This window comes from Chlorocebus sabaeus, chromosome X, assembly GCF_047675955.1.
Source record: "Chlorocebus sabaeus isolate Y175 chromosome X, mChlSab1.0.hap1, whole genome shotgun sequence".
Lineage (NCBI taxonomy): Eukaryota > Metazoa > Chordata > Mammalia > Primates > Cercopithecidae > Chlorocebus > Chlorocebus sabaeus.
Genome location: NC_132933.1, coordinates 51,882,701 through 51,892,136, shown reverse-complemented (window position 1 = coordinate 51,892,136; position 9,436 = coordinate 51,882,701). Strand labels below are relative to the sequence as shown.

Below are 9,436 nucleotides of genomic sequence, written 5' to 3'. Positions count from 1 at the left end.
ATACAAAATTAGCTGGGTGTTGTGGCGCATGCCTGTAATCCCAGCTACTCAGGAGGCTGAGGCAGGAGAATTGCTTGAACCCAGGTGGCAGAGGTTGCGGTGAGCCGAGATTGTGCCATTGCACTCCAGCCAGGGCAACAAGAGCGAAACTCTGTCTCAAAAAGAAGAAGAAGAAAAAAAGATAATCCACCATGATCAAGTTGGTTTCATACCAGGGATGCAGGAATGGTTTAATATACACAAGTTAATAAATGTGATACACCACATAAACAGAATTAAAAATAAAAATCGCATGATCATCTCAATAGATGCAGAAAAAGCATTTGACAAAATTCAGCATCCCTTTATGATTAAAACTCTCAGCAAAATTGGCATACAAGGGACATACCTCAATGTAATAAAAGCCATCTATGACAAACCCACAGCCAACATAATACTGAATGGGGAAAAATTGAAAGCATTCCCTCTGAGAACTGGAACAAGACAAGGATGCCCACTCTCACCACTTCTTTTCAATGTAGTGCTGGAAGTCCTAGCCAGAGCAATCAGACAAGAGAAAGAAATCAAGGACATCCAAATCGGTAAAGAGGAAGTCAAACCGTCGCTGTTTGTGGATTATATGATTGTTTACCTAGAAAATCCTAAAGACTCCTCCAGAAAGCTCCTGAAACTGATAAAAGAATACAGCAAAGTTTCCAGATACAAAATTAATGTACACACATCAGTAGCTCTTCTATACACCAACAGTGACCAAGCTGAGAATCAAATCAAGAACTCAACCCCTTTTACAATAGCTGCGAAAAAGATAAAATACTTAGGAAAAGACCTAACCAAGGAGGTGAAAAACCTCTACAAGGAAAACTACAAAACACTGCTGAAAGAAAGCATAGATGACACAAGCAAATAGAAACACATCCCATACTCATGAATGGGTAGAATCAATATTGTGAAAATGACCATCCTTCCAAAAGCAATCTACAAATTCAATGCAATTCCCATCAAAATACCACCATCATTCATCACAGAATTAGAAAAAGCAATTCTAAAGTTCATATGGAACCAAAAAAGAGCCCACATAGCCAAAGCAAGACTAAGCAAAAAGAACAAATCTGGAGGCATCACATTACCTGATTCCAAGCTATCCTATAAGGCCATAGTCAGACAAACAGCATGGTACTGGTATAAAAATAGGCACATAGATCAATGGGACAGAATAAAGAACCTGGAAATAAACCCAAATACTTACAGCCAACTGATCTTCAACAAAGCAAACAAAAACATAAAGTGGAGAAAGGACACCCTTTTCAACAAATGGTGCTGGGATAATTGGCTAGCCACATGTAAGAGAATGAAACTGAATCTTCATCTCTCACCTTACACAAAAATCAACTCAAGATGGATTAAGGACTTAAATCTAAGACCTGAAACTATTAAAATTCTAGAAGATAACATTAGAAAAACCCTTCTAGACATTGGCTTAGGCAAGAACTTCATGACCAAGAACCCAAAAACAAATGCAATAAAAACAAAGATAAACAGCTGGGTCTTAACCTAAAGAGCTTTTGCACGAGAAAAGGAACAGTCAGCAGCGTAAAGAGAACCCACAGAGTGGGAGAAAAGCTTCACAATCTATACATCTGACAGAGGACTAATATCCAGAATCTACAATGAACTCAAACAAATCAGCAAGATAAAAACAATCCCATCAAAAAGTGGGCTAAGAACATGAAAAGACAATTCTCAAAAGAAGATATACAAATGTGTATGAAAAAGTGCTCAATATCACCAATGATTGGGGAAATGCAAATCAAACCACAATGCAGTACCACCTTACTCCTGCAAGAATGGCCATAATCAAAAAATCAAAAAACAGTAGATGTTGGTGTGGATGCAGTGAACAGGGAACACTTTTATGTGCTGGTGGGAATATAAACGAGTATAGCCACTATGGAAAACAGTGTGGGGGCCGAGCGCGGTGGCTCACGCCTGTAATTCTAGTACTTTGGGAGGCCGAGGCGGGCGGATCATGAGGTCAGGAGTTCGAGACCAGTCTGGCCAACATAGTGAAATCCCGTCTCTACTAAAAATACACAAAAAATTAGCTGGGCGTGGTGGTGTGCGCCTGTAATCCCAGCTACTCGGGAGGCTGAGGCAGGAGAATCGCGTGAACCCAGGAGGCAGAGGTTGCAGTGAGCTGAGATCGCACCACTGCGATCTGCCTGGGCGACAGAATGAGACTCTGTCTCAAAAAAAAAAAAAAAAAAGAAAAAAGAAAAAAAAAATAACGTGTGGAGATTCCTTGAAGATCTGAAAGTAGAACTACCATTTGATCCAGCAGTCCCACTACTGGGTATCTACCCAGAGGAAAAGAAGTCATTATACGAAGAAGAAACTTGCACACACGTTTATAGCAGCACAATTTGCAATTGCAAAAACGTGGAACCAACCCAAATGCCCATCAATCAACCAGTGGATAAATTAACCATGGTATATATATACAATGGAATACTACCCAGCCATAAAAAGGAGTGAATTAATGGCATTCACAGCGACCTGGATGGGATTGGAGACTATTATTCTAAGTGAAGTAACTCAGGAATGGGAAACCAAACATTGTATGTTCTCACTTATAAGTGGGAGCTAAGCTATGAGGATGCAAAGGCATAAGAATGACACAATGGACTTTGGAGACTCGGGGGAAAGGGTGGGAAGGGGGTGAGGTATAAAAGACTACAAATTGGGTTCAGTGTATACTGCCCGGGTGATGGGTGCACCAAAATCTCACAAATCACCACTAAAGAACTTATTCATATAACTAAACACCACCTGTTCCCTGATAACCTATGGGAAAAAAAAAAAAAAAAAAAAACCTGACCACCTTACTTAATGAGATAACTAAGTTACCTGCACCCCACCCCCACCCCTAGTGGAGTAACTGACATTTTAACTCCTACCCAATATTCTGGTTTTGGGTTTTTCCACTTTGTTTTGACCTCTGGGGATTTCCTTTACTTGCAAGTTCAGCTGTACATTTAAAAGGATTTTATATTGTATTTGGTATTTCTTTTTTTTTCTTTCTGTTCTTAAATATTTATTTATTTATTTATTTATTTTAATTTTTTTATTATACTTTAAGTTCTAGGGTACATGTGCACAACGTGCAGGTTTGTTACATATGTATACCTGTGCCATGTTGGCGTGCTGCACCCATCAACTCGTCGGCACCCATCAACTCGTCATTTATATCAGGTATAACTCCCAATGCAATCCCTCCCCACTTCCTCCTCCCCGTGATAGGCCCCGGTGTGTGATGTTCCCCTTCCCGAGTACAGGTGATCTCATTGTTCAGTTCCCACCTATGAGTGAGAACATGCGGTGTTTGGTTTTCTGTTCTTGCGATAGTTTGCTGAGAATGATGGTTTCCAGCTGCATCCATGTCCCTACAAAGGACACGAACTCATCCTTTTTATGGCTGCATAGTATTCCATGGTGTATATGTGCCACATTTCCTTAATCCAGTCTGTCACTGATGGACATTTGGGTTGATTCCAAGTCTTTGCTATTGCGAATAGTGCCGCAATAAACATACGTGTGCATGTGTCTTTATAGCAGCATGATTTATAATCCTTTGGGTATATACCCAGTAATGGGATGGCTGGGTCATATGGTACTTCTAGTTCTAGATCCTTGAGGAATCGCCATACTGTTTTCCATAATGGTTGAACTAGTTTACAATCCCACCAACAGTGTAAAAGTGTTCCTATTTCTCCACATCCTCTCCAGCACCTGTTGTTTCCTGACTTTTTAATGATTGCCATTCTAACTGGTGTGAGATGGTATCTCATTTGGTATTTCTAAGTGTTTTGTAGTGTGGGAGGACTTTCATTCAGGTTATTTTGGCTACCATATTACTGGAAATGGACATCAAAGATTATTTTAAAAGGAAAATAATTTTAGGATGGCAAGCAGCATTGGCTTAGATGCCAATATTAGATTGAATTCTTAAAGAATTTTTATTTAGAAGGGCATCCTCCTGTCTTTCATAGAAGAAGGTAAATGGATTTTTTTTTTCTGCCCTATTTTATCTTTAAATATTTTGGCTTGCCTAAAAAAGTAAACAAAACAGTCGATCTACCAGTCACTGTATATCATATGAATACATACATTCATATTTATGTAGAATAAATTGGGGGAAGTTCTAGTAATCTGGTGCAACTTAAATGCAAGGTAGACATTGAAGAATCTCTAGAGATGAGAATTACAAGGTCGACATGGACTACATAATTATGCCACACTAAGGAGTTTAGATTTTATTTTGAAGGTGATGGGGAACCTTTCTATCTATATATGAATCTTGGCATATTTGGCAGAATATCCGTTTTTTTGCCAGTTTCTTAAAAGAAGACTTTCTTGAAATGGACTGTAGCCGGGGCGAGAAGAAGGATACATCTTACACATGTGCATATGTATTCTGGATGGGTATGAGAATCTTGATCAGATTAATGGCTCATGGTTCTCAAGTTTTTGTTTGTTTGTTTGTTTACGAGACACACTCTCACTCTGTCGCCCAGGCTGGAGTGCGGTGGCATGATCTCGGCTCACTGCAAGCTCCACCTCCCAGGTTCACTCCAATCTTCTGCCTCAGCCTCCCTAGTAGCTGCGACTACAGGCGCCCGCTACCACGCCCGGCTAATTTTCTTGTATTTTTAGTAGAGACGGGGTTTCACCGTGTGTTAGCCAAGATGGTCTCGATCTCCTGACCTCGTGATCCGCCCGCTTCGGCCTCCCAAAGTGCTGGGATTACAGTCGTGAGCCACCGCACCCGGCGGTTCTCAACTTTTTATGGTGAACTCTGCCCCACAAATAAAAGGTGCTTGGCATGCTTCTTAGAAAAGAGAGAGTAACTTATTTCCTTTCACACATGTCAGGAAGAAGATGTAATGTAATATGGATAAAGAACAGATTGTTTATGGTGAGTCTTGAGGGGTCGTCCTCTTTTGTTTCCTCTTACTCCTCATATTCAGAACCTAGTCTGCCTGTCTTGGAATTACATTTCTACCTTAGAAATCGACTAAGTCTCTACTCTAGTTTTTTCCTTTTTGACTTCGGCACTCACTCATGTGATTGTAATCTTCTGGAAATAGGTGCTTAAAATATTTGAGAGGTTCCCCATCACCTTCAAAATAAAATCTAAACTCTTTAGCATGGCATAACTATGTAGTCCATGTCTACCTTGTGGTCTTCATTTCTAGAGATTCTTCAGTGTCCACCTTGCATTTAAATTGCACCAGATTACTAGAACTTCCCCCAAATTCTATATATTAGACCTAAGTTTGTGATTTTTATTTTTATTTTTTAGTTTTTGAGACGGAGTATCGCTCTTGTTACCCAGGCTGGACTGCAATAGGGCGATCTCAGCTTTGCAACTTCCGCCTCCCATGTTCAAGCAATTCTCCTGCCTTAGACTCGCGAGTAGCTAGGATTACAAGCATGCGCCACCACTCCCGGCTAATTATTTGTATTTTTAGTAAAGTCGGGGTTTCACCACGTTGGCCAGGCTGGTCTCGAACTCCTGACCTCAAGTGATCCTCCCACCTCAGCCTCCCAAAATGCTGGGATTACAGACATGAGCCACTGTGCCCAGCCAAGCTTCTGACTTTTTTTTTTTTTTTTTTTTTTTTAGGGGATGTTTATTTATTTATTTAGAGACAGAGTTTCTCTTTTGTCATCCAGGTTGGAGTGCAATGGCATGATCTCAGCTCACTGCAACCTCCCCGTCCCGGGCACAAGCAGTTCTCCTGCTTCAGCCTCTCGAGTAGCTGGGATTACAGGCATGGGCTACCATGCCCAACTAATTTTGTTGTTTTAGTAGAGATGGGGTTTCACCATGTTGGTCAGGCTGGTCTCGAACTCCTGATCTCGAGTTATCTTCCAGCCTCGGCCTCCCAAAGTGGTGGGATTATAGCCGTGAGCCACCGCGCCCAGCCTGGAAGGGATATTTAGAGATAGAGTGACAAGTTCCAGAATGCACTGAACCCATTAACTTCTACAATGGATTTCCCTTTCAGTCTCAAAACACTTCTGGAGGTTGGAAATTTCTTTATTGATTTTTTTCTGAAATGAAATCAATTAACATCCATTATAAAAACTTTAAAACCACAGTAGTGTAAAAATAGGATATTTAGGAACTCCTTTGCACTCCCCTCATTTAGTTCTACCCCACGGAATTAACAATTGTTAATATGTTCTTGTTTATCCTTTCAGAACTCCATTTATTGGTGAGAATGGTGTCAAATAAAACTTCTTAGCTAGACTCAGGAGGCTGAGGCAGCAGAACCGCTTGAACCTGGGAGGCGGAGGCTGCAGCGAGCTGAGACCACGCCACTGCCCTCCAGCCTGGGAGACAGAGCGAAACTCGGTCTCAGAAAAAAAAAAAAAGAAAAAGAAAAAGAAAAGAAGTCTCAGCCAGGCACAATGGCTCATGCTTGTAATCACAGCACTTCTGGAGGCCAAGGTGGGAAGAAGATCCCCCAAGGGCAGGAGTTTGAGACCAGCCTTGGCAACCCAGAGAGACCTCCCCCCCCATCTCTTATGTTTTTTCTTATGTTTTCTCTTGGACATTTCTTTATTACATTTCTTCCTCTTTTTACAAAACCACTGACTTATCTGTATATGTGTCATGCCAAATTCAAATGAGAGTGATAAACTCTCTTGTATCGTGGGGCACCTGTTTCACTTCAACTTTGCCCAAAGAGTGTCCATGAGGGATTTGCTGACTAATCTTTTCTTGGGATATTGTTTCTCATTTTCCCTTTCCTTTTTTATTTTCCTGTACATCTTCCAGCTCCTTTTCATTTTCCTCTTCTTTTTCTCACTCTCTCTTTCCACCTGCTTCTCCTCCTCCTTCTCTCCATTTCTGCTTTCCCTTTTGTTCATCTTCACTGTAATTTCCATTTGATTGTTCTGGATTTTGATCACAAGGCATAGCTGGTTGTTTCTGTATAACGAGATCCCAACTTTTCAATTTTGTGAAGTTACCACCACTTTCCAGCCCTTGCTGATTTAGATCCATGATTGTTTTGCTTTGGGTCTTCTCTCTTAGAGGCTCTGTTTGATTTTTAGAAATAAAAAAGTTCTCAGCGCCAGATGATTTTACCTCAGAAAAGTCACAATTGTAGGAACTGTCTTGGCCAGTCTGAAAGGATCCAAGCTTCTGATTTTAATGAAAATATTTCCTGGCTGGGCTCGGTGGCTCATGCCTGTAATCCCAGCACTTTGGGAGGCCGAGGTGGGCAGATCATAAGGTCAGGAGTTTGAGACCAGCCTGGCCAATATGGTGAAATCCCATCTCTACTAAAAATACAAAAATTAGCTGAGTGTGGTGGCACGCACCTGTAGTCCCAGCTACTTGGGAGGCTGAGGCAGGAGAATCGCATGAACCCGGGAGGCACAGGTTGCAGTGAGCCGAGATCACACCACTGCACTCCAGCCTGGGCGACAGAGCGAGACACCGTATCAAGAAAAAAAAAAATTTGAATGAGTTTGCTTCCACTAAAGCCAAGAAATTAGAATTTAATAAATTCTAGTTTTGGTGTAAATAACATGTTTTAAACTTAATTGCTGTGAATTGTAATTTATCTTTTTCAATATTTTTTCAACTCCTTTAATGTTCCAGGAAAAATTTAATTATTCAAGAATACATAAAAACCTGTATATGGAACCTGTATTTTGCCTTTTGCCTCAAGCTCCAATATGGTTCAGTATGGCACTGTTACTGGTCCTGTCTTTATTAAAAATATTGATATTTTGTTCATCATGGACGTTTGCATTAATTTGATTTTTTATATATTTCATTAAAACATCATTCCTCAGACTGGGTGTGGTGGCTCACGCCTGTAATCCCAGCACTTTGGGAGGCCGATGTGGGTGGACCATGAGGTCAGGAGATCGAGACCGTCCTGGCCAACACGGTGAAACCCCGTCTCTACTTAAAAATTCAAAAAAATTAGCCGGGCGTGGTGGTGGGCACCTGTAGTCCCAGCTACACGGGAGGCTGAGGCAGAATGGCATGAACCCGGGAGGCGGAGCTTGCAGTGAGCTGAGAAGGTGCCACTGCACCCCAGCCTGGGTGACAGCAAGACTTGTCACAAAAACAAACAAAAAATCATTCCTCTCGATAACTGAATTTTTTGGTACCCCCTTAAATTTTGCACATGAAGCAAGAGTCTCACTCACCCTACCCTATTCTCAGCTCTGCTCGAGGTCCTTAGATGTAAATAATCTATTTGATATGCCAGTGTTGTGTGGGAAGTGCAATTCTTTTTTTAAAAAAAGAGCTTCCTTTCGGCCAGAACTGCCATCTTCTAGTAATTTGCCAAAATGACGAATACAAAGGGTAAGAGAGGCACCCTATAGATGTTCTCTAGGCCTTTTAGAAAACGGCTGAGGCGGGAGGATCACTTGAGGTCGAGTTCAAGACCAGCCTGGCCAACATGGCAAAACCCCATCTCTACTAAAAATGCAAAAATTAGCTGGGCGTGGTGGCAGACGCCTGTAATCCCATCTACTCGGCAGGCTGAGGCAGGAGAATCACTTGAACCCAGGAGGTAGAGGTTGCAGTGAGCCAAGATCACGCCACTGCACTCCAGCCTGGGCAACAGAGCAAGACTCTGTCTTAAAAAAAAAAAAAAAGAAAATATGGAGTTGTTCCTTTGGCCATGTACACGTGAATCTATAAGAAAGGCGATATTATTAGCCGGGCGTGGTGGCATGTGCCTGTAGTCCCAGCTGCTCAGGAGGTTGAGGCAGGAGAATCACTTGAACCTGGGAGGTGAAAGTTGCAGTGAGCCGAGATCTCACCACTGCACTCCAGCCTCGGCAACAGGGCGAGACTTCATCTCAAAAAATATATATATATATGTATTTTTTTCTATATGTATATAGAAAAATATATGTTCATTATGGACTATATATATTTCTATATATATTCTATATACATATAGAAAAATATATATATACACATATAGAGACATCGAGGGAATGCATACTATTCAAAAAGGAATGTCCCATAAGTGTTACCATGGCAAAACTGTGTCTACAATGTTAACCAGCATGCTGTCGGCATTGTTGTAAACAAAGAAGCTAAGGGCAAGATTCTTGCCAAGAGAATTAATGTGCGGATTGAGTACATTAAGCACTCTAAGAGCCAAGATAGCTTCCTGAAACGCATGAGGGAAAATGATCAGAAAAAGAAGGAAGCCAAAAAGAGAGGTACCTGGGTTCAACTCAAGTGCCAGGCTGCTCCACCCAGAGAAGCGTACTTTGTGAGAACCAATGGAAAGGAGTCTGGGCTGCTGGAACCCATCCCCTATGAATTCAAGCATAATAGGTGCAAAAACATAAAAGACCTCTGCACTGTAAAAATGTTTCTCTTCAT

The 9,436-nt window shown here is 41.4% G+C and overlaps 1 pseudogene; it reads right to left on the bottom strand.

Moving 5' to 3' along the window:
• Nucleotides 1–5,993: 5,993 nt before the first annotated feature.
• Nucleotides 5,994–8,890, bottom strand: LOC140710836 (NANOG neighbor homeobox pseudogene; annotated as a pseudogene).
• Nucleotides 8,891–9,436: the final 546 nt, after the last annotated feature.